The 27,261-nt window shown below is 46.3% G+C and overlaps 7 non-coding genes and 43 pseudogenes across 7 annotated transcripts; all 50 read right to left on the minus strand.

The window, feature by feature from the left end:
- Positions 1-468: 468 nt before the first annotated feature.
- LOC148250334 (5S ribosomal RNA) lies at positions 469-587 on the minus strand. Its single transcript, XR_015814840.1, has one exon. It is a non-coding gene; the product is annotated as a 5S ribosomal RNA (ribosomal RNA).
- Positions 588-789: 202 nt separating this feature from the next.
- On the minus strand, positions 790-908 carry LOC148250335 (5S ribosomal RNA; annotated as a pseudogene).
- A 563-nt stretch (positions 909-1,471) lies between these two features.
- On the minus strand, positions 1,472-1,590 carry LOC148250336 (5S ribosomal RNA; annotated as a pseudogene).
- Positions 1,591-2,149: 559 nt separating this feature from the next.
- Positions 2,150-2,268, minus strand: LOC148250337 (5S ribosomal RNA; annotated as a pseudogene).
- Positions 2,269-2,473: 205 nt separating this feature from the next.
- LOC148250338 (5S ribosomal RNA) lies at positions 2,474-2,592 on the minus strand (annotated as a pseudogene).
- A 563-nt stretch (positions 2,593-3,155) lies between these two features.
- LOC148250339 (5S ribosomal RNA) lies at positions 3,156-3,274 on the minus strand. Its single transcript, XR_015814762.1, has one exon. It is a non-coding gene; the product is annotated as a 5S ribosomal RNA (ribosomal RNA).
- A 562-nt stretch (positions 3,275-3,836) lies between these two features.
- Positions 3,837-3,955, minus strand: LOC148250340 (5S ribosomal RNA). Its single transcript, XR_015814992.1, has one exon. It is a non-coding gene; the product is annotated as a 5S ribosomal RNA (ribosomal RNA).
- Positions 3,956-4,815: 860 nt separating this feature from the next.
- LOC148250341 (5S ribosomal RNA) lies at positions 4,816-4,934 on the minus strand (annotated as a pseudogene).
- A 532-nt stretch (positions 4,935-5,466) lies between these two features.
- On the minus strand, positions 5,467-5,585 carry LOC148250342 (5S ribosomal RNA; annotated as a pseudogene).
- A 559-nt stretch (positions 5,586-6,144) lies between these two features.
- LOC148250343 (5S ribosomal RNA) lies at positions 6,145-6,263 on the minus strand (annotated as a pseudogene).
- Positions 6,264-6,795: 532 nt separating this feature from the next.
- Positions 6,796-6,914, minus strand: LOC148250344 (5S ribosomal RNA; annotated as a pseudogene).
- Positions 6,915-7,122: 208 nt separating this feature from the next.
- LOC148250345 (5S ribosomal RNA) lies at positions 7,123-7,241 on the minus strand (annotated as a pseudogene).
- A 560-nt stretch (positions 7,242-7,801) lies between these two features.
- LOC148250346 (5S ribosomal RNA) lies at positions 7,802-7,920 on the minus strand. Its single transcript, XR_015815747.1, has one exon. It is a non-coding gene; the product is annotated as a 5S ribosomal RNA (ribosomal RNA).
- Positions 7,921-8,125: 205 nt separating this feature from the next.
- Positions 8,126-8,244, minus strand: LOC148250347 (5S ribosomal RNA; annotated as a pseudogene).
- Positions 8,245-8,946: 702 nt separating this feature from the next.
- On the minus strand, positions 8,947-9,064 carry LOC148250348 (5S ribosomal RNA; annotated as a pseudogene).
- A 560-nt stretch (positions 9,065-9,624) lies between these two features.
- On the minus strand, positions 9,625-9,743 carry LOC148250349 (5S ribosomal RNA; annotated as a pseudogene).
- A 204-nt stretch (positions 9,744-9,947) lies between these two features.
- LOC148250350 (5S ribosomal RNA) lies at positions 9,948-10,066 on the minus strand (annotated as a pseudogene).
- Positions 10,067-10,628: 562 nt separating this feature from the next.
- On the minus strand, positions 10,629-10,747 carry LOC148250351 (5S ribosomal RNA; annotated as a pseudogene).
- A 562-nt stretch (positions 10,748-11,309) lies between these two features.
- LOC148250352 (5S ribosomal RNA) lies at positions 11,310-11,428 on the minus strand (annotated as a pseudogene).
- Positions 11,429-11,988: 560 nt separating this feature from the next.
- LOC148250353 (5S ribosomal RNA) lies at positions 11,989-12,107 on the minus strand (annotated as a pseudogene).
- A 204-nt stretch (positions 12,108-12,311) lies between these two features.
- LOC148250354 (5S ribosomal RNA) lies at positions 12,312-12,430 on the minus strand (annotated as a pseudogene).
- Positions 12,431-12,992: 562 nt separating this feature from the next.
- LOC148250355 (5S ribosomal RNA) lies at positions 12,993-13,111 on the minus strand (annotated as a pseudogene).
- A 207-nt stretch (positions 13,112-13,318) lies between these two features.
- On the minus strand, positions 13,319-13,437 carry LOC148250356 (5S ribosomal RNA; annotated as a pseudogene).
- A 204-nt stretch (positions 13,438-13,641) lies between these two features.
- Positions 13,642-13,759, minus strand: LOC148250357 (5S ribosomal RNA; annotated as a pseudogene).
- Positions 13,760-14,320: 561 nt separating this feature from the next.
- Positions 14,321-14,439, minus strand: LOC148250358 (5S ribosomal RNA). Its single transcript, XR_015814552.1, has one exon. It is a non-coding gene; the product is annotated as a 5S ribosomal RNA (ribosomal RNA).
- Positions 14,440-14,644: 205 nt separating this feature from the next.
- On the minus strand, positions 14,645-14,763 carry LOC148250359 (5S ribosomal RNA; annotated as a pseudogene).
- A 559-nt stretch (positions 14,764-15,322) lies between these two features.
- Positions 15,323-15,441, minus strand: LOC148250360 (5S ribosomal RNA; annotated as a pseudogene).
- A 210-nt stretch (positions 15,442-15,651) lies between these two features.
- LOC148250361 (5S ribosomal RNA) lies at positions 15,652-15,770 on the minus strand (annotated as a pseudogene).
- A 561-nt stretch (positions 15,771-16,331) lies between these two features.
- On the minus strand, positions 16,332-16,450 carry LOC148250362 (5S ribosomal RNA; annotated as a pseudogene).
- Positions 16,451-16,658: 208 nt separating this feature from the next.
- LOC148250363 (5S ribosomal RNA) lies at positions 16,659-16,777 on the minus strand (annotated as a pseudogene).
- A 562-nt stretch (positions 16,778-17,339) lies between these two features.
- Positions 17,340-17,458, minus strand: LOC148250364 (5S ribosomal RNA; annotated as a pseudogene).
- Positions 17,459-17,667: 209 nt separating this feature from the next.
- LOC148250365 (5S ribosomal RNA) lies at positions 17,668-17,786 on the minus strand (annotated as a pseudogene).
- Positions 17,787-18,021: 235 nt separating this feature from the next.
- Positions 18,022-18,140, minus strand: LOC148250366 (5S ribosomal RNA; annotated as a pseudogene).
- A 207-nt stretch (positions 18,141-18,347) lies between these two features.
- Positions 18,348-18,466, minus strand: LOC148250367 (5S ribosomal RNA; annotated as a pseudogene).
- Positions 18,467-18,674: 208 nt separating this feature from the next.
- LOC148250368 (5S ribosomal RNA) lies at positions 18,675-18,793 on the minus strand (annotated as a pseudogene).
- Positions 18,794-18,996: 203 nt separating this feature from the next.
- On the minus strand, positions 18,997-19,113 carry LOC148250369 (5S ribosomal RNA; annotated as a pseudogene).
- A 562-nt stretch (positions 19,114-19,675) lies between these two features.
- LOC148250370 (5S ribosomal RNA) lies at positions 19,676-19,794 on the minus strand (annotated as a pseudogene).
- Positions 19,795-20,358: 564 nt separating this feature from the next.
- On the minus strand, positions 20,359-20,477 carry LOC148250371 (5S ribosomal RNA; annotated as a pseudogene).
- A 562-nt stretch (positions 20,478-21,039) lies between these two features.
- LOC148250372 (5S ribosomal RNA) lies at positions 21,040-21,158 on the minus strand (annotated as a pseudogene).
- Positions 21,159-21,365: 207 nt separating this feature from the next.
- On the minus strand, positions 21,366-21,484 carry LOC148250373 (5S ribosomal RNA; annotated as a pseudogene).
- Positions 21,485-21,689: 205 nt separating this feature from the next.
- On the minus strand, positions 21,690-21,807 carry LOC148250374 (5S ribosomal RNA; annotated as a pseudogene).
- Positions 21,808-22,368: 561 nt separating this feature from the next.
- On the minus strand, positions 22,369-22,487 carry LOC148250375 (5S ribosomal RNA; annotated as a pseudogene).
- A 205-nt stretch (positions 22,488-22,692) lies between these two features.
- Positions 22,693-22,811, minus strand: LOC148250376 (5S ribosomal RNA). The gene has a single exon (XR_015814819.1). It is a non-coding gene; the product is annotated as a 5S ribosomal RNA (ribosomal RNA).
- Positions 22,812-23,017: 206 nt separating this feature from the next.
- Positions 23,018-23,136, minus strand: LOC148250377 (5S ribosomal RNA; annotated as a pseudogene).
- A 205-nt stretch (positions 23,137-23,341) lies between these two features.
- On the minus strand, positions 23,342-23,460 carry LOC148250378 (5S ribosomal RNA; annotated as a pseudogene).
- Positions 23,461-24,024: 564 nt separating this feature from the next.
- On the minus strand, positions 24,025-24,143 carry LOC148250379 (5S ribosomal RNA; annotated as a pseudogene).
- Positions 24,144-25,352: 1,209 nt separating this feature from the next.
- LOC148250380 (5S ribosomal RNA) lies at positions 25,353-25,471 on the minus strand. Its single transcript, XR_015814567.1, has one exon. It is a non-coding gene; the product is annotated as a 5S ribosomal RNA (ribosomal RNA).
- A 205-nt stretch (positions 25,472-25,676) lies between these two features.
- On the minus strand, positions 25,677-25,795 carry LOC148250381 (5S ribosomal RNA; annotated as a pseudogene).
- Positions 25,796-26,355: 560 nt separating this feature from the next.
- On the minus strand, positions 26,356-26,474 carry LOC148250382 (5S ribosomal RNA; annotated as a pseudogene).
- A 168-nt stretch (positions 26,475-26,642) lies between these two features.
- LOC148250383 (5S ribosomal RNA) lies at positions 26,643-26,761 on the minus strand (annotated as a pseudogene).
- Between the last annotated feature and the right edge of the window lie 500 nt (positions 26,762-27,261).

Raw genomic sequence — 27,261 nt, forward strand, 5'->3', positions numbered from 1 at the left:
CTCGTTCTAATATCAAGTAAAATGCCACGGCGCTGTGACTCACATTTGCGAATAAACCTGCGGACCATAAATCAAGTCGCGTGTAGCGTCGAAAGAATCATCTGTAAAAAGATGGGTGCAACACGAGGACCTCCCAAGAAAATGGTTGCAACACGAGGACTTCCCAAGTGGTCACCCATCCGAAGTACTACTCTCGCCCAAGCACCCTTAACTGTGGAGTTCTGATAGAATCCGTTGCATTAGTGCTGGTATGATCCCTCATGTTTCATTCTACACTGCAAATACATACACTGTTTCTCCTCCCATCCCTCCTCCCGTCATTTGTTTCCTTGTGCGTGCACTCTTCATCTCTCTTTCTCGTTCTAATATCAAGTAATATGCCCCGGCACCGTGACTCACCTTTGCAAATGAACCAGCGGTTTATAATTCCATTCGCGAGTAACTTCGAAAAATCCATCTGAAAAAAAATAGGTGCAACACGAGGGCTTCCCAAGTGGTCACCCATCCGAGTACTACCCTCGCCCAAACACACTTAACTACGGGGTTCTGATGGGATCCGGAGCTTTAGTGCTGGTATGATCGCACCTGTTTAATTTTGCGCTACAAATACATACACTCCTCCATTCTTCCCCCTCCCGTCATTTGTTTCCTTGTGCGTTCACACTTCACCTCTCATTCTCGTTCTAATATCGATTAAAATGCCCCTGCTTCTTGACTCACATTTGCGTATAAACCACCGGACCCTAGTTCCAGATGCGCGTAATGTCGAACGACCCGACTGAAAAAAAATTGATGTGACACGAGGACTTCCCAGGAGGTCACCCATCCGAGTACTAATCTCACCCAAGCACACTTCACTGCGGAGTTCTGATGGGATCTGGTGCATTAGTGCTGGTACGATCGCACCTGTTTAATTTTGCGCTGCAAATACATAAACTCATTCCCCTTTCTTCCCCCTCCCGTCATTTGTTTCCTTGTGCGTGCGCACTGCACCTCCCGTTCTCGTTCTAATATCAAGTAAAATGCTACAGCGCCGTGACTCACATTTGCGAATAAACCTGAGGACCATAATATAAGTCGCGCGTAACGTCGAAAGAATCATCTGCAAAAAAATGGGTGCAACACGAGGACTTCACAAGAAAATAGGTCAAATATAAGGACTTCGCAGGAGGTAACCCATGCTAGTACTACTCTCGCCTAAGCACCCTTACCTACGGATTTCTGATAGAATCCGTTGCATTAGTGCTGGTATGATCGCATCTGTTTCATTTCGCGCTGCAAATACATACACTCCTTCTCCTTTCTTCCCCCTCCCGTAATTTGTTTCCTTGTGCGTGCGCATTGCACCTCTCGTTCTCGTTCAAATATCAAGAAAAATGCCACGGCGCCGTGACTCACATTTGCGAATAAATCTACAGACCATAATTAAAGTCGCGTGTAACGTCGAACGGCACATCTGAAAAAAAGAAAATGGGTGCAACACGAGAACTTCCCAGGAGGTAACCCATCATTGTACTACTTTCGCCAAAGCACACTTAACTGCGATGTTCTGATGGGATCCGGTGCAATTGTGCTGGTGTGACCGCACCTGTTTAATTTCGTTCTAAAAATACAAACACTCCTTCTTCCCTCCCCCCCTTCCATCATTTGTTTCCTTGTGCGTGCGCACTGCACCTCCCGTACTCGTTCAAATATCAAGTAAAATGCCACGGCGCTGTGACTCACATTTGCGAATAAACCTGCGGACCATAAATCAAGTCGCGCGTAACGTCGAAAGAATCATCTACAGAAAGATGGGTGCAACACGAGGACCTCCTAAGAAAATGGGTGAAATATAAGGACTTCATAGAAGGTCACCCATACGAGTACTTTTCTCGCCCAAACTCCCTTAACTGCGGAGTTCTGATAGAATCCGTTGCATTAGTGCTGGTATGATCCCTCATGTTTTATTCTGCACTGCAAATACATACACTATTTCTCCTTCCATCCCCCCTCCCGTCATTTGTTTCCTTGTGCGTGCACTCTGCATCTCTCTTTCTCGTTCTAATATCAAGTAATATGCCCAGGCACCATGACTCACCTTTGCAAATGAAACAGCGGTTTATAATTCCATTCGCGCGTAACGTCGAACAACTCATTCGAAAAAAAATAGGTACAACACGAGGGCTTCCCAAGTGGTCACCCATCCGAGTACTACTATCGCCCAAGCACACTTAACTGCGGAGTTCTGATGGGATCCAGAGCTTTAGTGCTGGTATGATCGCACCTGTTTAATTTTGCGCTGCAAATACATACACTCCTTCTCCTTTCTTCCCACTCCCGTCATTTGTTTCCTTGTGCGTTCACACTTCACCTCTCATTCTCGTTCTAATATCGATTAAAATGCCCCTGCTTCTTAACTCACATTTGCGTATAAACCAGCGGACCCTACTTCCAGACGCGCGTAACATCGAACGACCCGTCTGAAAAAAAATTGGTGCGACACGAGGACTTCCCAGGAGGTCACCCATCCGAGTACTAATCTCGCCCAAGCACACTTCACTGCGGAGTTCTGATGGGATCCGATGCATTAGTGCTGGTATGATCGCAATTGTTTAATTTTGCGCTGCAAATACATAAACTCATTCCCCTTTCTTCCCCCTCCCGTCATTTGTTTTTTTGTGCGTGCGCACTGCACCTCTCGTTCTCGTTCAAATATCAACTAAAATGCCACGGCGCCGTGACTCACATTTGCGAATAAATCTGCAGACGATAATTAAAGTCGCGCGTAACGTCGAACAGCATATCTGAAAAAAAGAAAATGGGTGCAACACGAGGACTTCGCAAGAAAATTTGTGAAAAATAAGGACTTCGCAGGAGGTAACCCATGCTAGTACTATTCTCGCCCAAGCACCCTTACTTACGAAGTTCTGATAGAATCCGTTGCATTAGTGCTGGTATGATCGCACCTGTTTCATTTCGTACTGAAAATACATACACTCCTTCTCCTTCCCTCCGCCTCCCATCAATTGTTTCCTTGTGCGTTCACACTGCACCTCTCCTTCTCGTTCTAATATCCATTAAAATGCCCCTGCTTCTTGATTCACATTTGCGTATAAACCAGCGGACCCTAGTTCAAGTCGCGCGTAACGTCGAACGACCAGTCTAAAAATAAATTTGTGCGACACAAGGACTTCCCATGAGGTCACCCACCCGAGTACTACTCTCGCCCAAGCACACTTAACTGCGGAGTTCTGATGGGATCCGGTGCATTAGTGCTGGTATGATCGCACCCTTTTAATTCCGCGCTGCAAATACATAAACTCCTTCTCCTTTCTTCCCCCTCCCGTCATTTGTTTCCTTGTGCGTGCGCACTGCAACTCCCGTGCTCATTCTAATATCAAGAAAAATGCTACGGTGCCGTGACTCACATTTGCGAATAAACCTGAGGACCATAATTCAAATCGCGCGTATCGTCGAAAGAATCATCTGCAAAAAAATGGTTGCAACACGAGGACATCCTAAGAAAATGGGTGAAATATAAGGACTTCGAAGGAGGTCACCCATCCTAGTGCTACTCTCGCCCAAGGACCCTTAACTTGCGGAGTTATGATAGAATCCGTTGCATTCGTGCTGGTATGATTGCTCATGTTTCATTCTGCGCTGCAAATACATACACTTTTTCTCCCTCCATCCCCCCTCTTGTCATTTGTTTCCTTTTGCGTGCACTCTGCATCTCTCCTTCTCGTTCTAATATCGATTAAAATGCCCCTGCTTCTTGACTCACATTTGCGTATAAACCAGTGGACCCTAGTTCTAGTCGTGCGTAACTTTGAAAGACCCATCTGAAAAAAAAATTAGTGCGACACGAGGACCTTCCAGGAGGTCACCCATCCGAGTACTACTCTCGCCCAAGCACACTTAACTGCGGAGTTCTGATGGGATCCGGTGCATTAGTGCTGGTATGATCGCACCTGTTTAATTTCGCGCTGCAAATACATAAACTCCTTCTCCTTTCTTCCCCCTCCCGTCATTTGTTTCCTCGTGCGTGCGCACTGCACCTCTCGTTCTCGTTTAAATATCAAGAAAAATGCCACGACGCCGTGACTCACATTTGCGAATAAATCTGCGGACCATAATTAAAGTCGCGTGTAACGTCGAACGGCACATTTGAAAAAAAGAAGATGGGTGCAACATGAGAACTTCCCTGGAGGTAACCCATCATTGTACTACTTTTGCCAAAGCACACTTCACTGCGGAGTTCTGATTGGATCCGGTGCATTTGTGCTGGTGTGACCGCAACTGTTTAATTTCGTTCTGAAAATACATACACTCCTTCTTCCCTCCCCCCCTTCCATCATTTGTTTCCTTGTTCGTTCACACTACACATCTCCTTTTCATTCTAATATCGATTAAAATGCCCCTGATTATTGACTCACATTTGCGTATAAACCAGCGGACCATAGTTCCATTTGTGCATAACGTCGAACGACCCATCTGAAAAAAAATTGTTGCGATTGGAGGACTTCCCAAGAGGTCACCCATCCTAGTATTAATCTCGCCCAAGCACACTTAACTGCAGAGTTCTGATGAGATCTAGTGCATTAGTGCTGGTATGATGCCACTTGTTTAATTTTGCGCTTCAAATACATACACTCCTTCTCCTTTCTTCCCCCTCCCGTCATTTGTTTACTTGTGTGTGCGCACTGCACCTCTCGTTCTCGTTCACATATCAAGAAAAATGCCACGACGCCGTGACTCACATTTGCGAATAAATTTGCGGACCATAATTAAAGTCGCGCGTAACGTCGAACGGCACATCTGAAAAAAAGAAACTGGGTGCAACACGAGAACTTCCCAGGAGGTAACCCATCATTGTACTACTTTCGCCAAAGCACACTTAACTGCAGAGTTCTGATGGGATCCGGTGCATTAGTTCTGGTGTGACCGCACCTGTTTAATTTCGTGCTGAAAATACATACACTCCTTCTTCCCTCCCCCCCCTCTCATCATTTGTTTCCTTGTGCGTTCACACTGCACCTCTCCTTCTCGTTCGAATATCGATTACAATGCCCCTGATTCTTGACTCACATTTGCGTATAAACCAGCGGACCATAGTTCCAGTCGCGCGTAATATCGAACGACCCATCTGAAAAAAAATTATTGCGATACGAGGACTTCCCAAGAGGTCACCTATCCGAGTACTACTCTCGCCCAAGCACCCTTAACTTGCGGAGTTCTGAAAGAATCCGTTGCATTGGTGCTGGTATGATTGCTCATGTTTCATTCTACGCTGCAAATACATACACTTTTTCTCCCTCCATCCCCCCTCCCGTCATTTGTTTCCTTGTGCGTTCACACTGCACCTCTCATTCTCGTTCTAATATCGATTAAAATGCATCTGATTCTTGACTCACATTTGCGTATAAACCAGTGGACCCTAGTTCCAGTCGCGCGTAACGTCAAACGACCCGTCTGAAAAAAAAATTAATGCGACACGAGGACTTCCCAAGAGGTCACCCATCCGAGTACTACTCTCGCCAAAGCACACTTAACTACGGAGTTCTGATGGGATCCGGTGCATTAGTGCTGGTATGATCGCACCCTTTTAATTCCGCGCTGCAAATACATAAACTCCTTCTCCTTTCTTCCCCCTCCCGTCATTTGTTTCCTTGTGCGTGCGCACTGCACCTCCCGTGCTCGTTTTAATATAAAGTAAAATACTACGGAGCCGTGACTCACATTTGCGAATAAACCTGAGGACCATAATTCAAGTCCCGCGTATCGTCGAAAGAATCATCTGCAAAAAAATGGGTGCAATACGAGGACTTCACAAGAAAATGGGTTAAATATAAGGACTTCGCAGGAGGTAACCCATGCTAGTACTACTCTCGCCCAAGCACCCTTACCTACGGAGTTCTGATAGAATCCATTGCATTAGTGCTGGTATCATCGCACCTGTTTCATTTCGTGCTAAAAATACATACACTCCTTCTCCTTCCCTCCCCTTCCCATCAATTGTTTCCTTGTGCGTTCACACTGCACCTCTCATTCTCGTTCTATTATCGATTAAAATGCCCCTGCTTCTTGACTCACATTTGCGTATAAACCAGCGGAACCTAGTTCCAGTCGCGCGTAACGTCGAACGACTCGTATGAAAAAAAATTGGTGCGACACGAGGACTTCGTAGTAGGTCACCAATCCAAGTACTACTCTCGCCCAAGCACACTTAACTGCGGAGTTCTGATGGGATCCGGTGCATTAGTGTTGGTATGATCGCACCCGTTTAATTCCGCGCTGCAAATACATAAACTCCTTCTCCTTTCTTCCCCCTCCCGTCATTTGTTTCCTTGTGCGTGCGCACTGCACCTACCGTGCTAGTTCTAATATCAAGCAAAATGCTACGGTGGCGTGACTCACATTTGAGAATAAACCTGAGGACCATAATTCAAGTCGCGCGTATCATCGAAAGAATTATCTGCAAAAAAATGGGTGAAATATAAGGACTTCGCAGGAGGTCACCCATCCTAGTGCTACTCTCGCTCAAGCACCCTTAACTTGTGGTGTTCTGATAGAATCTGTTGCATTGGTGCTGGTATGATTGCTCATGTTTCATTCTGTGTTGCAAATACATACACTTTTGCTCCCTCCATCCCCCCTCCCGTCATTTGTTTCCTTGTGCGTGCACTCTGCATCTCTCCTTCTCGTTCTAATATCGATTAAAATGCCCCTGCTTCTTGACTCACATTTGCGTATAAACCAGTGGACCCTAGTTCCAGTCGCGCGTAACGTCGAACGACCCGTCTGAAAAAAAAATTAGTGCGACACGAGGACTTCGCAGGAGGTCACCCATCCATGAACTACTCTCGCCCAAGCACACTTAACTGCGGAGTTCTGATGGGATCCGGTGCATTAGTGCTGGTATGATCGCACCTGTTTAATTTCGCGCAGCAAATACATAAATTCCTTCTCCTTTCTTCCCCCTCCCGTCATTTGTTTCCAAGTGCGTGCGCACTGCACCTCTCGTTCTCGTTCAAATATCAAGTACAATGCCGCGGCGCCGTGACTCACATTTGCGAATAAATCTGCGAACCATAATTAAAGTCGTGCGTAACGTCGAGCGGCACATCTGAAAAAAAGAAATGGGTGCAACACGAGAACTTCCCACGAGGTAACCCATCATTGTACTACTTTCACCAAAAAACACTTAACTGCGGAGTTCTGATGGGATCCGGTGCATTTGTGTTGGTATGATCGCACCTGTTTAATTTTGCACTGCAAATACATAAACTCATTCCCCTTTCTTCCCCCTCCCGTCATTTATTTCCTTGTGCGTGCGCACTACACCTCCCGTGCTCCTTCTAATATAAAGTAAAATGCTACGGTGCCGTGACTCACATTTGCGAATAATCTGAGGACCATAATTCAAGTCGCGCGTATCGTCAAAAGAATCATCTGCAAAAAAATGGGTGCAACACAAGGACTTCCTAAGAAAATGGGTGAAATATAAGGACTTCGCAGGAGGTCACCCATCCGAGTACTTTTCTCGCCCAAGCACCCTTAACTGCGGAGTTCTGATAGAATCCGTTGCATTAGTGCTGGTATGATCCCTCATGTTTCATTCTGCACTGCAAATACATACACTCTTTCTCCTTCCAACCTCCTCCCGTCATTTGTTTCCTTGTGCGTGCACTCTGCATCTCTCTTTCTCGTTCTAATATCAAGTAATATGCCCCGGCACCGTGACTCACCTTTGCAAATGAACCAGCGGTTTATAATTCCATTCGCGCGCAACATTGAACAACCCATCCGAAAAAAAAAATAGGTGCAACACGAGGGCTTCCCAGGTGGTGACCCATCCGAGTACTACTCTCGCCCAAGCACACTTAACTGCGGAGTTCTGATGGGATCCGGAGCTTTAGTGCTGGTATGATCGCACCTGTTTAATTTCGTGCTGCAAATACATACACTCCTTCTTATTTCTTCCCCCTTCCGTCATTTGTTTCCTTGTGCGTTCACACTTCACCTCTCATTCTCGTTCTAATATCGATTAAAATGCCCTTGCTTCTTGACTCACATTTGTGTATAAACCAGCGGACCTTAGTTCCAGACGAGCGTAACGTCGAACGACCTGTCTGAAAAAAAATTGGTGCGACACGAGGACTTCCCAGGAGGTCACCCATCCGAGTACTAATCTCGCCCAAGCACACATCACTGCGGAGTTCTGATGGGATCCGGTGCATTAGTGCTGGTATGATCGCACCTGTTTAATTTTGCGCTGCAAATACATAAATTCATTCCCTTTTCTTCCCCCTCCCGTCATTTGTTTCCTTGTGCGTGCGCACTGCACCTCCCGTTCTCGTTCTAATATCAAGTAAATAGCTACAGCGCCGTGACTCACATTTGCGAATAAACTTGAGGACCCTAATTCAAGTCGCGCGTAATGTCGAAAGAATCATCTGCAAAAAAATGAGTGCAACACGAGGACTTCACAAGAAAATGGGTGAAATATAAGGACTTCGCAGGAGGAAACCCATGCTAGTACTACTCTCGCCTAAGCACCCTTACATACGTAGTTCTGATAGAATCCGTTGCATTAGTGCTGGTATGATCGCACCAGTTTAATTTCGCGCAGCAAATACATAAACTCCATCTCCTTTCTTCCCCCTCCCGTCATTTGTTTCCTTGTGCGTGCGCACTGCACCTCTCGTTCTCGTTCAAATATCAAGTAAAATGCCACGGCGCCGTGACTCACATTTGCGAATAAATCTGCGGACCATAATTAAAGTCGCGCGTAACGTCGAACGACACATCTGAAAAAAAAAATGGGTGCAACACGAGAACTTCCTCTCCTTCTTGTTCGAATATCGATTACAATGCCCCTGATTCTTGACTCACATTTGCGTATAAACCAGCGGACCATACTTCCAGTCGCGCGTAATATCGAACGACCCATCTGAAAAGAAATTATTGCGATATGAGGACTTCCCAAGAGGTCACCCATCCGAGTACTACTCTCGCCCAAGCACCCTTAACTGCAGAGTTCTGATGGGATCCAGTACATTAGTGCTGGTATGATGCCACTTGTTTAATTTTGCGCTTCTAATACATACACTCCTTCTCTTTTCTTCCTCCTCCCGTTATTTGTTTCCTTGTGCGTGCGCACTGCACCTCCCGTACTCATTCTAATATCAAGTAAAATGTCACGGCGCCGTGACTCACATTTGCGAATAAACCTGCGGACCATAAATCAAGTCGCGCGTAACGTTGAAAGAATCATCTGCAAAAAGATGGGTGCAACACGAGGACCTCCCAAGAAAATGGGTGAAATATAAGGAATTCGCAGGAGGTCACCCATCCGAGTACTTTTCCCGCCCAAGCACCCTTAACTGCGGAGTTCTGATAGAATCCGTTGCATTAGTGCTGGTATGATCCCTCATGTTTCATTCTACACTGCAAATACATACACTCTTTCTCCTCCCATCCCCCACCACTCATTTGTTTCCTTGTGCGTGCACTCTGCACCTCTCTTTCTCGTTCTAATATCAAGTAATATGACCCGGCACCGTGACTCACCTTTGCAAATGAACCAGCGATTTATAATTCCATTCGCACGTAACGTCGAGCAACCCATCCGAGAAAAAAAAGGTGCAACACGAGGGCTTGCCAAGTGGTCACCCATCCGAGTACTACTCTCGCCCAAGCACACCTAACTGCGGAGTTCTGATGGGATCCGAGGCTTTAGTGCTGGTATGATCGCACCTGTTTAATTCCGCGCTGCAAATACATACACTCCTTCTCCTTTCTTCCCCCTCCGTCATTTGTTTCCTTGTGCGTTCACACTTCATCTCTCCTTCTCGTTCTAATATCGATTAAAATGCCTCTCCTTCTTGACTCACATTTGCGTATAAACCAGTGGACCCTAGTTCTAGACTCGCGTAACGTCGAACGACCCGTCTGAAAAAAAATTGGTGCGACACGAGGACTTTCCAGGAGGTCACCCATCCGAGTACTAATCTCGCCCAAGCACACTTAACTGCGGAGTTCTGATGGGATTTGGTGTATTAGTGCTGGTATGATCGCACCTGTTTAATTTCGCGCTGCAAATACATAAACTCATTCCCCTTTCTTCCCCCTCCCGTCATTTCTTTCCTTGTGGGTGCGCACTGCACCGCCCGTCCTCGTTCTAATATCAAGTAAAATGCTACGGTGCCGTGACTCACATTTGCGAATAAACCTGAGGACCATAATTCAAGTCGCGCGAATCGTCGAAAGAATCATCTCCAAAAAATGGGTGCAACACGAGGACTTCCTAAGAAAATGGGTGAAATATAAGGACTTCGCAGGAGGTCACCCATCCTAGTGCTACTCTCGTCCAAGCACCCTTAACTTGCGGAGTTCTGAAAGAATCCGTTGCATTGGTGCTGGTATGATTGCTCATGTTTCATTCTGCACTGCAAATACATACACTTTTTCTCCCTCCATCCCCCCTCCCGTCATTTGTTTCCTTGTGCGTTCACACTGCACCTCTCCTTCTCGTTCTAATATCGATTAAAATGCCTCTAATTCTTGACTAACATTTGCGTATAAACCAGTGGACCCTAGTTCAAGTCGCGCGTAACGTCGAACGACCCGTCTGAAAAAAAAAATTAGTGTAACACGAGGACTTCCCAAGAGGTCACCCATCCGAGTACTACTCTCGCCAAAGCACACTTAACTGCGGAGTTCTGATGGGATCCGGTGCATTAGTGCTGGTATGATCGCACCCTTTTAATTCCGGGCTGCAAATACATAAACTCCTTCTCCTTTCTTCCCCCTCCCGTCATTTGTTTCCTTATGCGTGTGCACTGCATCTCCCGTGCTCGTTCTAATATAAAGTAAAATACTACGGTGCCGTGACTCACATTTGCGAATAAACCTGAGGACCACAATTCAAGTCCCGCGTATCGTCGAAAGAATCATCTGCAAAAAACTGGGTGCAACACAAGGACTTCCTAAGAAAATGGGTGAAATATAAGGACTTCGCAGGAGGTCACCCATTCGAGTACTTTTCTCGCCCAAGCACCCTTAACTGCGGAGTTCTGATAGAATCCGTTGCATTGGTACTGGTATGATTGCTCCTGTTTCATTCTGCACTGCAAATACATACACTTTTTCTCCCTCCATCCCCCCTCCCGTCATTTGTTTCCTTGTGCGTGCACTCTGCATCTCTCCTTTTCGTTCTAATATCGATTAAAAAGCCCCTGCTTCTTGACTCACATTTGCGTATAAACAAGTGGACCCTAGTTCCAGTCGCGCGTAACGTCAAACGACCAGTCTGAAAAAAAAAATTGGTGCGACACGAGGACTTCCCAGGAGGTCACCCATCCGAGTACTAATCTCGCCCAAGCACACTTCACTGCGGACTTCTGATGGGATCCGGTGTATTAGTGCTGGTATGATAGCACCTGTTTAATTTTGCGCTACAAATACATAAACTCATTCCCCTTTCTTCCCCCTCTCGTCATTTGTATCCTTGTGCGTGGGCACTGCACCTCCCGTTCTCATTCTAATATCAAGTAAAATACTACAGCGCCGTGACTCATATCTGCGAATAAACCATAGGCCCATAATTCAAGTCGCGCGTAACGTCGAAAGAATCATCTGCAAAAAAATGGGTACAAAACGAGGACTTCACAAGAAAATAGGTGAAATATAAGGACTTCGCAGGAGGTAACCCATGCTAGTACTACTCTCGCCCAAGCACCCTTACCTACGGAGTTCTGATAGAATTCGTTGCATTAGTGCTGGTATGATCGCACCTGTTTCATTTCTCGCTGCAAATACATACACTCCTCCTTTCTTCCCCCTCACGTCATTTGTTTCCTTGTGCGTGCGCATTGCACCTCTTGTTCTCGTTCAAATATCAAGTAAAATTTCACGGCACCGTGACTCACATTTGCGAATAAATCTGCGGACCATAATTCAAGTCGCGCGTAACGTCGAACGGCACATCTGAAAAAAAGAAAATGGGTGCAACACGAGAACTTCCCAGGAGGTAACCCATCATTATACTACTTTCGCCAAAGCACACTTAACTACGGAGTTCTAATGGGATCCGATGCATTTGTGCTGGTGTGACCGCACCTGTTTAATTTCGTGCTGAAAATACATACACTCCTTCTTCACTCCCCCCCTCCCATCATTTGTTTCCTTGTGCGTTCACACTGCACCTGTCCTTCTCGTTCTAATATCGATTAAAATGCCCCTGATTCTTGACTCACATTTGCGTATAAACCAGCGGACCATAGTTCCAGTCGCGTGTAAAGTCGAACGATCCGTCTGAAAAAAAATTGGTGCGACACGAGGACTTCCCAGGTGGTCACGAATTCGAGTACTACTCTCGCCCAAGCACACTTAACTGCAGAGTTCTGATGGGATCCAGTGCATTAGTGCTGGTATGATCGCACTCGTTTAATTCCGCGCTGAAAGTACATAAACTACTTCTTCTTTCTTCCCCCTCCCGTCATTTGTTTCCTTGTGCGTGCGCACTGCACCTCCCGTGCTCGTTCTAATATCAATTAAAATACTACGGTGCCGTGACTCAGATTTGCGAATAAACTTGAGAACCATAATTCAAGTCGCGCGTATCGTCGAAAGAATCATTTGCAAAAAAATGGGTGGAACACGAGGACTTCCTAAGAAAATAGGTGAAATATAAGGACTTCGCAGGAGGTCACCCATCCTAGTGCTACTCTCGCCCAAGCACCCTTAACTTGCAGAGTTCTGATAGAATCCGTTGCATTAGTGCTGGTATGATTGCTCATGTTTCATTCTGCGCTGCAAATACATACACTTTTTATCCCTCCATCCCCCCTCCCGTCATTTGTTTCCTTGTGCGTGCACTCTGCATCTCTCCTTCTCGTTCTAATATCGATTTAAATGCCCCTTCTTCTTGACTCACATTTGCGTATAAACCAGTGGACCCTAGTTCCAGTCGTGTGTAACGTCGAACGAGCCGTCTGAAAAAAAAATTAGTGCGACGCGAGGACTTCCCAAAAGGTCACCCATACGAGTACTACTCTCGCCAAAGCACACTTAACTGCGGAGTTCTGATGGGATCCGGTGCATTAGTGCTGGTATGATCGCACCTGTTTAATTTCGCGCTGCAAATACATAAACTCCTTCTCCTTTCTTCCCCCTCCCGTCATTTGTTTCCTTGTGCGTGCACACTGCACCTCTCGTTCTAGTTCAAATATCAAGTAAAATGCCATAGTGCCGTGACTCACATTTGCGAATAAATCTGCGGACCATAATTAAAGTCGCGCATAACGTCGAACGGCACATCTGAAAAAAAAAATGGGTGCAACACGAGAACTTCCCAGGAGGTAACCCATCATTGTACTAGTTTCGCCAAAGCACAGTTAACAGCGGAGTTCTGATGGGATCCGGTGCATTTGTGCTGGTGTGACCGCACCTGTTTAATTTTGTGCTGAAAAAACATACACTCCTTCTTCCCTCCCCCCCTCCCATCATTTGTTTCCTTGTGCGTTCACACTGCAGCTCTCCTTCTCGTTCTAATATCGATTAAAATGCCCCTGATTCTTGACTCACATTTGCGTATAAACCAGCGGACCATAGTTCCAGTCGCGCGTAACGTCGAACGACCCATCTGAAAAAATATTATTGCGATACGAGGACTTCCCAAGAGGTCACCCATCCGAGTACTACTCTCGCCCAAGCACACTTAACTGCGGAGTTCTGATGGGATCCGGAGATTTAGTGCTGGTATGATGCAACTTGTTTAATTTTGCGCTTCAAATACATACACTCATTCTCTTTTCTTCCTCCTCCTGTCATTTGTTTCCTTGTGCGTGCGCACTGCACCTCCCGTACTCGTTCTAATATCAAGTAAAATGCCACGGTGCCGTGACTCACATTTGCGAATAAACCTGCGGACCATAAATCAAGTCACGCGTAATGTCAAAAGAATCATCTGCAAAAAGATGGGTGCAACACGAGGACCTCCCAAGAAAATGGGTGAAATATAAGGACTTCGCAGGAGGTCACCCATCCGAGTACTTTTCTCGCTGAAGCACCCTTAACTGCGGAGTTCTGATAGAATCCATTGCATTAGTGCTGGTATGATCCCTCATGTTTCATTCTGCACTGCAAATACATACACTCTTTCTCCTCCCATCCCCCCTCCCGTCATTTGTTTCCTTGTGCGTGCACTATGCATCTCTCTTTCTCGTTCTAATATCAAGTAATATGCCCCGGCACCGTGACTCACCTTTGCAAATGAACCAGCAGTTTATAATTCCATTCGCAAGTAACGTCGAACAACCCATCAGAAAAAAAATTGGTGCAACACGAGGGCTTCCCAAGTGGTCACCCATCCGAGTACTACTCCCGCCCAAGCACACTTAACTGCGGAGTTCTGATGGGATCCGGAGATTTAGTGCTGGTATGATCGCACCTGTTTAATTTCACGCTGCAAATACATACACTCCTTCTCCTTTCTTCCCCTTCCTGTCATTTGTTTCCTTGTTCGTTCACACTTCAACTCTCATTCTCGTTCTAATATCGATTAAAATGCCCCTGCTTCTTGACTCACATTTGCGTATAAACCAGCGGACCCTAATTCCAGACGTGCGTAACGTCGAACGACCCGTCTGAAAAAAAATTGGTGCGACACAAGTACTTCCCAGGAGGTCACCCATCCGAGTACTAATCTCGCCCAAGCACACATAACTGCGGAGTTCTTATGGGATCCGGTGCATTAGTGCTGGTATGATCGCACCTGTTTAATTGCGCGCTGCAAATACATAAACTCATTCCCCTTTCTTCCCGCTCCCGTCATTTGTTTCCTTGTGCGTGCGCACTGCACCTCCCGTTCTCGTTCTAATATCAAGTAAAATGTCACGGCACCGTGACTCACATTTGCGAATAAACCTGAGGACCATAATTCAAGTCGCGCGTAAGGTCGAAAGAATCATTTGCAAAAAAATGGGTGCAACACGAGGACTTCACAAGAAAATGGGTGAAATATAAGGACTTCGCAGGTGGTAACCCATGCTAGTACTACTCTCGCCAAAGCACCCTTACCTACGGAGTTCTGATAGAATCCGTTGCTTTAGTGCTGGTATGATCGTACCTATTTCATTTCGTGCTGAAAATACATACACTCCTTCTCCTTCCCTCCCCCTCCCATCATTTGTTTCCTTGTGCGTTCACACTGCACCTCTTCTTCTCGTTCTAATATCGATTAAAATGCCCCAGCTTCTTGACTCACATTTGCGTATAAACCAGTGGACCCTAGTTCCAGTCGCGCGTAACGTCGAACGACCCGTCTGAAAAAAAATTGGTGCCACACGAGGACTTCCCAGGAGGTCACTCATCCGAGTACTACTCTCGCCCAAGCACACTTAACTGCGGAGTTCTGATGGGATCCGGTGCATTAGTGCTGGTATGATCGCACCCGTTTAATTCTGCGCTGTAAATACATAAACTCCTTCTCCTTTTTTCCCCCCTCCCGTCATTTGTTTCCTTGTGCGTGCGCACTGCAGCTCTCGTTCTCGTTCAAATATCAAGTAAAATGCCACGGCGTCGTGACTCACATTTGCGAATAAATCTGCGGACCATAATTAAAGTCGCGCGTAACGTCCAACGGCACATCTGAAAAAAAGAAAATGGGTGCATTACGAGAACTTCCCAGGAGGTAACCCATCATTGTACTACTTTCGCCAAAGCACACTTAACTGCGGAGTTCTGATGGGATCTGGTGTATTTGTGCTGGTATGATTGCACCCGTTTAATTCCGCGCTGCAAATACATAAACTCCTTCTCCTTTCTTCTCCCTCCCATCATTTGTTTCCTTGTGCGCGCGAACTGCACCTCCCGTGCTCGTTCTAATATCAAGTAAAATGCTACGGTGCCGTGACTCACATTTGCGAATAAACCTGAGGACCATAATTCAAGTCGCGCGTATCGTCGAAAGAATCATCTGCAAAAAAATGGGTGCAACACGAGGACTTCCTAAGAAAATGGGTAAAATATAAGGACTTCGCAGGAGGTCACCCATCCTAGTGCTACTCTCGCCCAAGCACCCTTAACCTGCGGAGTTCTGATAGAATCCGTTGTATTGGTGCTGGTATGATTGCTCATGTTTCATTCTGGGCTGCAAATACATACACTTTTTCTTCCTCCATCCCCCCTCCCGTCATTTGTTTCCTTGTGCGTGCATTCTGCATCTCTCTTTCTCGTTCTAATATCAAGTAATATGCCCCGGCACTGTGACTCACCTTTGTAAATGAACCAGCGGTTTATAATTCTATTCGCGCGTAACGTCGAACAACCCATCCGAAAAAAAATAGGTGCAACACGAGGGCTTCCCAGGTGGTCACCGATCCGAGTACTACTCTCGCCCAAGCACACTTAACTGCGGAGTTCTGATTGGATCCAGGGCTGTAGTGCTGGTATGATCGCACCGGTTTAATTTCGCGCTGCAAATACATACACTTTTTCTCCCTCCATCCCCCCTCCCGTCATTTGTTTCCTTATGCGTGCACTCTGCATCTCTCCTTCTCGTTCTAATAACGATTAAAATGCCCCTGCTTCTTGAGTCACATTTGCGTATAAAACAATGGACCATAGTTCTAGTCGCGCGTAGCGTCGAACGACCCGTCTGAAAAAAAAAATTGGTGCGGCACGAGGACTTCCCAGGAGGTCACCCATCCGAGTACTACTCTCGCCCAAGCACACTTAACTGCGGAGTTCTGATGGGATCCAGTGCATTAGTGCTGGTATGATCGAACAGGTATAATTTAGCGCTGCAAATACATAAACTCCTTCTCCTTTCTTCCCCCTCCCATCATTTGTTTCCTTGTGCGTGCGCACTGCACCTCCCGTGCTCGTTTTAATATCAAGTAAAATGCTACGGTGCCGTAACTCACATTTGTGAATAAACCTGAGGACCATAATTCAAGTCGCGCGTATCGTCGAAAGAACCATCTGCAAAAAAATGGGTGCAACACGAGGACTTCCTAAGAAAATGGGTGAAATATAAGGACTTCGCAGGAGGTTACCCATCCTAGTGCTACTCTCGCCCAAGCACCCTTCACTTGCGGAGTTCTGATAGAATCCGTTGCATTGGTGCTGGTATGATGGCTCATGTTTCATTCTGCGCTGCAAATACATACACTTTTTCACCCTCCATCCCCCCTCCCGTCATTTGTTTCCTTGTGCGTGCACTCTGCATCTCTCTTTCTCGTTCTAATATCGATTAAAATGCCCCTGCTTCTTGACTCACATTTGCGTATAAACCAGTGGACCCTAGTTCCAGTCGCGCGTAACGTCGAACGACCCGTCTGAAAAAAAAATTAGAGCAACACGAGGACTTCCTAGGAGGTCACCCATCCGAGTACTACTCTCGCCAAAGCACACTTAACTGCGTAGTTCTGATGGGATCCGGTGCATCAGTGCTGGTATGATCGCAATTGTTTAATTTCGCGCTGCAAATACATAAACTCCTTCTCCTTTCTTCCCCCTCCCGTCATTTGTTTCCTTGTGCGTGCGCACTGCACCTCTCGTTCTCGTTCAAATATCAAGTAAAATGCTATGGCGCCGTGACTCACATTTACGAATAAATCTACAGACCATAATTAAAGTCGCGCGTAACGTCGAACGGCACATCTGAAAAAAAGAAAATGGGTGCAACACGAGGACTTCCCAGGTGGTCAACCGTCCGAGTACTACCCTCGCCCAAGCACACTTAACTGCGGAGTTTGGATGGGATCCGGAGCTTTAGTGCTGGTATGATCGCACCTATTTAATTTCGCGCTGCAAATACATACACTCCTTCTCCTTTCTTCCCCCTCCCGTCATTTGTTTCCTTGTGCGTTCACACTTCACCTCTCATTCTCGTTGTAATATCGATTAAAATGCCCCTACTTCTTGACTCACATTTGCGTATAAACCAGCGGACCCTAGTTCCAGACGCGCGTAACGTCGAACGACCCGTCTGAAAAAAAATTGGTGCGACACGAGGACTTCACAAGAAAATGGGTGAAATATAAGGACTTCGCAGGAGGTAACCCATGCTAGTACTACTCTCGCCCAAGCACCCTTACCTACGGAGTTCTGATAGAATCCGTTGCATTGGTGCTGGTATGATCGCACCTGTTTCATTTCGTGCTGAAAAATACATGCACTCCTTCCCCTTCCCTCCCCCTCCCATCAATTGTTTCCTTGTGCGTTCACACTGCACCTCTCCATCTCGTTCTAATATCGATTAAAATGCCGCTGCTTCTTTACTCACATTTGCGTATAAACCAGTGGACCCTAGTTCCAGTCGCGCGTAACGTTGAATGTCCCGTTTGAAAAAAAAATTAGTGCGACACGAGGACTTCCCAAGAGGTCACCCATCGGAGTACTACTCTCGCCCAAACACACTTAACTGCGGAGTTATGTTGGGATCCGGTGCATTAGTGCTGGTATGATCGCACCTGTTTAATTTCGCCTGCAAATACATACACTCCTTCTCCTTTCTTCCCCCTCCCGTCATTTGCTTCCTTGTGCGTGCGCACTGCACCTCTCATTCTCGTTCAAATATCAAGTAAAATGCCACGGCGCCGTGACTCACATTTGCGAATAAATCTGCAGACCATAATTAAAGTCGCGCGTAACGTCGAACGGCACATCTGAAAAAAAGAAAATGGGTGCAACACGAGAACTTCCCAGGAGGTAACCCATCATTGTACTACTTTCGCCAAAGCACACTTACCTGCGGAATTCTGATGGGATCCGGTGCATTTGTGCTGGTGTGAACACACCTGTTTATTTTCATGCTGAAAATACATACACTCCTTCTTCCCTCCCGCCCTCCCATCATTTGTTTTCTTGTGCGTTCACACTACACCTCTCCTTCACGTTCTAATATCGATTAAAATGCCCCTTTTTCTTAACTCACATTTGCGTATAAACCAGCGGACCATAGTTCTAGTCGCGCGTAACGTCGAACGACCCATCTGAAAAAAATTGTTGCGATACGAGGACTTCCAAGAGGTCACCCATCCGAGCACTACTCTCGCCCAAGCACCCTTAACTGCAGAGTTCTGATGGGATCCAGTGCATTAGTGCTGGTATGATGCAACTTGTTTAATTTTGCGCTTCAAATACATACACCCCTTCTCTTTTCTTCCTCCTCCCGTCATTTGTTTTCTTGTGCGTGCGCACTGCACCTCCCGTACTCGTTCTAATATCAAGTAAAAAGCCACGGTGCCGTGACTCACATTTGCGAATAAACCTTCGGACCATAAATCAAGTCCCGCGTAACGTCGAAAGAATTATCTGCAAAAAGATGGGTGCAACACGAGGACTTCCTAAGAAAATGGGTGAAATATAAGGACTTCGCAGGAGGTCACCCATCCTAGTGTTTCTCTCGCCCAAGCACCCTTAACTTGCGGAGTTCTGATTGAATCCGTTGCATTGGTGCTGGTATGATTGCTCGTGTTTCATTCTGCGCTGCAAATGCATACACTTTTTCTCCCTCCATCCCCCCTCCCGTCATTTGTTTCCTTGTGCGTGCACTCTGCATCACTCTTTCTCGTTCTAATATCAAGTAAAATGCCCCTGCTTCTTGACTCACATTTGCGTATAAACCAGTGGACCCTAGTTCCAGTCGCGCGTAATGTCAAACGACCCGTCTGAAAAAAAATTGGTGTGACACGAGGACTTCCCAGGAGGTCACCCATCCGAGTACTACTCTCGTCCAAGCACACTTAACTGCGGAGTTCTGATGGGATCCGGTGCATTAGTGCTGGTATGATCGCAGCTATTTAATTTTGCGCTGCAAATACATAAACTCATTCCCCTTTCTTCCCCCTCCCGTCATTTGTTTCCTTGTGCGTGCGCACTGCACCTCCCGTTCTCGTTCTAATATCAAGTAAAATTCTACAGCGCCGTGACTCACATTTGCGAATAAACCTGAGAACCATAATTCAAGTCGCGCGTAACGTCGAAAGAATCATCTGCAAAAAAATGGGTGCAACACGAGGACTTCACAAGAAAATGGGTGAAATATAAGGACTTCGTAGGAGGTAACCCATGCTTGTACTACTCTCGCCCAAGCACCCTTACCTACGGAGTTCTGATAGAATCCGTTGCATTTGTGCTGGTATGATCGCACATGTTTCATTTCGTGCTGAAAATACATACACTCCTTCTCCTTCCCTCCACCTCCCATCAATTGTTTCCTTGTGCGCTCACACTGCACCTCTCCTTCTCGTTCTAATATCGATTAAAATGCCCCTGCTTCTTGACTCACAATTGCGTATAAACCAGCGGACCCCAGTTCCAGTGGCGCGTAACGTCGAACGACACATCTGAAAAAAAAGAAAATGGGTGCAACACGAGAACTTCCCAGGAGGTAACCCATCATTGTACTAGTTTCGCCGAAGAACACTTAACTGCGGAGTTCTGATGGGATCCGGTACATTTGTTCTGGTGTGACCGCACCCGTTTAATTCCGCGCTGCAAATACATAAACTCCTTCTCCTTTCTTCCCCCTCCCGTCATTTGTTTCCTTGTGCGTGCACACTGCACCTCCCGTGCTCGTTCTAATATCAAGTAAAATGCTACGGTGCCGGGACTCACATTTGCTAATAAACCTGAGGACCATAATTCAAGTCGGGCGTATCGTCGAAAGAATAATCTGCAAAAAAATGGGTGCAACACGAGGACTTCCTAAGAAAAAGGGTGAAATATAAAGGCTTCGCAGGAGGTCACCCATCCTAGTGCTACTCTCCCCCAAGCACCCTTAACTTGCGGAGTTCTGATAGAATCCGTTGCATTGGTGCTGGTATGATTGCTCATGTTTCATTCTGCGCTGCAAATACATACACTTTTTCTCCCTCCATCCCCCCTCCCGTCATTTGTTTCCTTGTGCGTGCACTCTGTATCTCCCCTTCTCGTTCTAATATCGATTAAAATGCCCCTACTTCTTGACTCACATTTGCGTATAAACTAGTGGACCCTCGTTAAAGTCGCGCTTAACGTCGAACGACCCGTCTGGAAAAAAAATTAATGCGACACGAGGACTTCCCAGGAGGTCACCCATCCGAGTACTACTCTCGCCCAAGCACAATTAACTGCGGAGTTCTGATGGGATCCGGTGCATTACTGCTGGTATGATCGCACTCGTTTAATATTGCGCTGTAAATACATAAACTCTTTCTCCTTCCATCCCCCCTCCCGTCATTTGTTTCCTTGTGCGTGCACTCTGCATCTCTCTTTCTCGTTCTAATATCAAGTAATATGCCCCGGCACCGTGACTCACCTTTGCAAATGAACCAGCAGTTTATAATTCCATTCGCGCGTAACATCGAACAACCCATCCGAAAAAAAAATAGGAGCTACACGAAGACTTCCCAGGTGGTCACCCATCTGAGTACTACTCTCATCCAAGCACACTTAACTGCAGAGTTCAGATAAGATCCGGAGCTTTAGTGCTGCTATGATCGCACCTGTTTAATTTTGCGCTGCAAATACATACACTCCTTCTCTTTTCTTCCCCCTCCCGTCATTTGTTTCCTTGTGCGATCAAACTTCACCTCTCATTCTCGTTCTAATATCGATTGAAATGCCCCTGCTTCTTGACTCACATTTGTGTATAAACCAGCGGACCCTAGTTCCAAACGCGCGTAACGTCGAACAACCCGTCTGAAAAAAAATTGGTGCGACTCGAGTACTTCCCAAGAGGTCAACCATCTGAGTACTAATTTCGCCAAGCACACTTAACTGCGGAGTTCTGATGGGATCCGGGGCTTTAGTGCTGGTATGATCGCACCTGTTTAATTTCGCGCTGCAAATACATACACTCCTTTGCCTTTCTTCCCCCTCCGGTCATTTATTTTCTTGTGCGTTCACACTTCACCTCTCATTCTCGTTCTAATATCGATTAAAATGCCCCTGCTTCTTGACTTACATTTGCGTATAAACCAGCGGACCCTAGTTCCAGACGCGCGTAACGTCGAACGACCCGTCTTAAAAAAAAAATTGGTGCGACACGAGGACTTCACAAGAAAATTGGTGAAATATAAGGACTTCGCAGGAGATAACCCATGCTAGTACTACTCTCGCTCAAGTACCCTTACCTACGGAGTTCTGATAGAATCCGTTGCATTCGTGCTGGTATGATCGCACCTGTTTCATTTCGTGCTGAAAATACATACACTCCTTCTCCTTCCCTCCCCCTCCCGTCAATTGTTTCCTTGTGCGTTCACACTGCACCTCTCCTTCTCGTTCTAATATCGATTAAAATGCCCCTGCTTTTTGATTCACATTTGAGTATAAACCAGCGGACCCTAGTTCCAGTCGCGCGTAACGTCGAACGACCCGTCTGAAAAAAAATTGGTGCGACACGAGTACTTCCCAGGAGGTCACCCATCCGAGTACTACTCTCGCCCAAGCACACTTAATTGCGGACTTCTGATGGGATCCGGTGCATTAGTGCTGGTATGATCCCACCCGTTTAATTCCGCGCTGCAAATATATAAACTCCTTCTCCTTTCTTCCGCCTCCCATCATTTATTTCCTTGTGCGTGCGCACTGCATCTCTCTTTTTCGTTCTAATATCAAGTAATATGCCCCGGCACCGTGACTCACCTTTGCAAATGAACCAGCGGTTTATAATTCCATTCGCACTTAACGTCGAACAACCCATCCGAAAAAAAATAGGTGCAACACGAGGGCTTCCCAAGTTGTCACCCATCCGAGTACTACCCTCGCCCAAGCACACTTAACTGCGGAGTTCTGATGGGATCCGGAGCTTTAGTGCTGGTATGATTGCACCTATTTAATTTCTCGCTGCAAATACATACACTCCTTCTCCTTTCTTCCCCCTCCGGTCATTTGTTTCCTTGTGCGTTCACACTTCACCTCTCATTCTCGTTCTAATATCGATTAAAATGCCCCTGCTTCTTCACTCACATTTGCGCATAAACCAGCGGACCCTAATTCCAGTCGTGCGTAACGTCGAACGACCCGTCTGACAAAAAAATTGGTGCGACACGAGGACTTCCCAAGAGGTCACCCATTCGAGTACTACTCTCGCCCAAGCACATTTCACTGCGGAGTTCTGATGGGATCCGGAGATTTAGTGCTGGTATGATCAAACCTGTTTAATTTCGCGCTGCAAATACATACACTCATTCTCCTTTCTTACCCCTCTGGTCATTTGTTTCCTTGTGCGTTCACACTTCACCTCTCATTCTCGTTCTAATATCGATTAAAATGACCCTCCTTCTTAACTCACATTTGCGCATAAACCAGCGGACCCTAGTTCCAGTCGCGCGTAACGTCAAACGACCCGTCTGAAAAAAAATTGGCGCGACACGTGGACTTCGCAAGAGGTCACCCATCTGAGTACTACTCTCGCCCAAGCACACTTAACTGCGGAGTTCTGATGGGATCCGGTACATTAGTGCTGGAATGATTTCACCTGTTTAATTTCGCGCTGCAAATACATAAACTCATTCCCCTTTCGTCCCCCTCCCGTCATTTGTTTCCTTGTGCGTGCGCACTGCAGCTCCCGTTCTCGTTCTAATATCAAGTAAAATGCAACAGCACCGTGACTCACATTTGTGAATAAACCTGAGGAACATAATTCAAGTCGCGCGTAAAGTCGAAAGAATCATCTGCGAAAAAAAGGGTGCAACACGAGGACTTCCTAAGAAAATAGGTGAAATATAAGGACTTCGCAGGAGGTCACCCATCCTAGTGCTACTCTCGCCCAAGCACCCTTAACTTGCGGAGTTCTGATAGAATCCGTTGCATTGGTGCTGATATGATTGCTAATGTTTCATTCTGTGCTACAAATACATACACTTTTTCTCCCTCCATTCCCCCCTCCCGTCATTTGTTTCCTTGTGCGTGCACTGTGCATCTCTCCTTCTCGTTCTAATATCGATTAAAATGCCCCTGCTTCTTTACTCACATTTGCGTATAAACCAGTGGACCCTAGTTCCAGTCGCGCGTAACGTCGAACGACCCCTCTGAAAAAAAAAATTATTGCGACACGAGAACTTCCCAGTAGGTCACCCATCCGAGTACTACTCTCGCCCAAGCACACTTAACTGCGGAGTTCTGATAGAATCCGGTGCATTAGTGCTGGTATGATCGCTCCTATTTAATATCGCGCTGCAAATACATAATCTACTTCTCCTTTCTTCCCCCTCCCGTCGTTTGTTTCCTTGTGCGTGCGCACTGCACCTCTCGTTCTCGTTCAAATATCAAGTAAAATACCACAGCACCGTGACTCACATTTGCGAATATATCTGCGGACCATAATTAAAGTCGCGCGTAACTTCGAACGGTACATCTGAAGAAAAGAAAATGGATGCAATACGAGAACTTCCCATGAGGTAACCCATCATTGTGCTACTTTCGTCAAAGAATACTTAACTGCGGAGTTCTGGTGGGATACGGTGCATTTTTGCTGGTGTGACCGCACCTGTTTAATTTCGTGTTGAAAATACATACACTCCTTCTTCCCTCCCCCCTCCCATCATTTGTTTCCTTGTGCGTTCACACTGCACCTCTCCTTCTCGTTCTAATATCGATTAAAATGCCCCTGATTCTTGACTCACATTTGCGTATAAATCAGCGGACCATAGTTCCAGTCGCGCGTAACGTCGAACGACCCATCTGAAAAAAAATTGTTGCGATACGAGGACTTCCCAAGAGGTCACCCATCCGAGTACTACTCTCGCCCAAGAACACTTAACTGCAGAGTTCTGATGGGATGCAGTGCATTAGTGCTGGTATGATGCCACTTGTTTAATTTTGCGCTTCAAATACATACACTCCTTCTCTTTTATTCCACCTCCCGTCATTTGTTTCCTTGTGCGTGCGCACTGCACCTCCCGTACTCGTTCTAATATCAAGTAAATTGCCACGGCGCCGTGACTCACATTTGCGAATAAACATGCGGACCATAAAACAAGTCGCGCGTAACGTCGAAAGAATCATCTGCAAAAAGATGGGTGCAACACGAGGACCTCCCAAGAAAATGGGTGAAATATAAGGACTTCGCAGGAGGTCACCCATCCGAGTACTTTTCTCGCCTAAGCACCCTTAACTGCGGAGTTCTTATAGAATCCGTTGCATTAGTGCTGGTATGATCCCTCAAGTTTCATTCTGCACTGCAAATACATACACTATTTCTCCTTCCATCCCCCCTCCTGTCATTTGTTTCCTTGTGCGTGCACTCTGCATCTCTCTTTCTCGTTATAATATCAAGTAATATGCCCCGGCACCGTGACTCACCTTTGCAAATGAACCAGCGGTTTATAATTCCATTCGCACTTAACGTCGAACAACCCATCCAAAAAAAATAGGTGCAACACGAGGGCTTCGCAAGTGGTTACCCATCCGAGTACTACTCTCGCCCAAGCACATTTAACTGCGGAGTTCTGATGGGATCCGGAGCTTTAGTGCTGGTATGATCGCACCTATTTAATTTCGCGATGCAAATACATACACTCCTTCTCCTTTCTTCCCCCGCCCGTCATTTGTTTCCTTGTGCGTTCACACTTCACCTCTCATTCTCGTTCTAATATCGATTAAAATGCCCTTGCTTCTTGACTCACATTTGCGTATAAACCAGCGGACCCTAGTTCCAGACGCGCGTAACGTCGAACGACCCGTCTAAAAAACAATTGGTGCGACACGAGGACTTCCCAGGAGGTCACCCATCCGAGTACAAATCTCGCTCGAGCACACATAACTGCGGAGTTCTGGTGGGATCTGGTGCATTAGTGTTGGCATGATCGCACCTGTTTAATTTCGCGCTGCAAATACATAAACTCATTCCCCTTTCTTCCCCCACCCGTTATTTGTTTCCTTGTGCGTGCGCACTGCACCTCCCGTTCTCGTTCTAATATTAAGTAAAATGCTACAGCGCCGTCACTCACATTTGCGAATAAACCTGAGGACCATAATTCAAGTCGCGCGTAACGTCGAAAAAATCATTTGCAAAAAAATGGGTGCAACACAAGGACTTCACAAGAAAATGGGTAAAATAGAAAGACTTCGCAGGAGGTAACCCATGCTAGTACTACTCTCGCCCAAGCACCCTTACCTACGGAGTTCTGATAGAATCCGTTGCATTAGTGCTGGTATGATCGCACCTGTTTCATTTCGTGCTGAAAATACATGCACTCCTTCTCCTTCCCTCCCCCACCCATCAATTGTTTCCTTGTGCGTGCACTCTGCATCTCTCCTTCTCGTTCTAATATCGATTAAAATGCCCATGCTTCTTGACTCACATTTGCGTATAAAACAGCGGACCCTAGTTCCAGTTGCGCGTAACGTCGAACGACCCGTTTGAAAAAAAAATTAGTGCAACACGAGGACTTCCCAGGATGTCACCCATCCGAGTACTACTATCGCCCAAGCATACTTAACTGCGGAGTTTTGATGGGATCCAGTGCATTAGTGCTGGTATGATCGCACATGTTTAATTTCGTGCTGCAAATACATAAACTCCTTCTCATTTCTTCCCCCTCCCGTCATTTCTTTCCTTGTGAGTGCGCACTGCACCGTGACTCACATTTGCGAATAAATCTGTGGACCATAATTAAAGTCGCGTGTAACGTCGAACCGCACATCTGAAAAAAAGAAAATGGGTGCAACACGAGGACTTCCGAAAAGGTCACCCATCCGAGTACTACTCTCGCCCAAGCACATTTAACTACAGAGTTCTGATGGGATCCAGTGCATTAGTGCTGGTATGATGCCACTTGTTTAATTTTGCACTTTAAATACATTCACTCCTTCCCTTTTCTTCATCCTCCCGTCATTTGTTTCCTTGTGCATGCGCACTGCACCTCCCGTACTCTTTCTAATATCAAGTAAAATGCCACGGCGCCGTGACTCACATTTGCGAATAAACCTGCGGACCATAAATCAAGTCGCGCGTAACGTCGAAAGAATCATCTACAAAAAAATGGGTGCAACACGAGGACCTCCCAAGAAAATGGATGAAATATAAGGACTTCGCAGGAGGTCACCCATCCGAGTACTTTTCTCGCTCAAGCACCCTTAACTGCGGAGTTCTGATAGAATCCGTTGCATTAATGCTGGTATGATCCCTCATGTTTCATTCTGCACTGCAAATACATACACTCTTTCTCCTCTCATCCCCCCGCCCGTCATTTGTTTCTTTGTGCGTGCACTCTGCATCTCTCTTTCTCGTTCTAATATCAAGTAATATGCCCCGGCACCGTGACTCACCTTTGCAAA

Source organism: Carica papaya, chromosome 8, assembly GCF_054855325.1.
Source record: "Carica papaya isolate Zhongbai chromosome 8, ASM5485532v1, whole genome shotgun sequence".
Taxonomy (NCBI): domain Eukaryota; kingdom Viridiplantae; phylum Streptophyta; class Magnoliopsida; order Brassicales; family Caricaceae; genus Carica; species Carica papaya.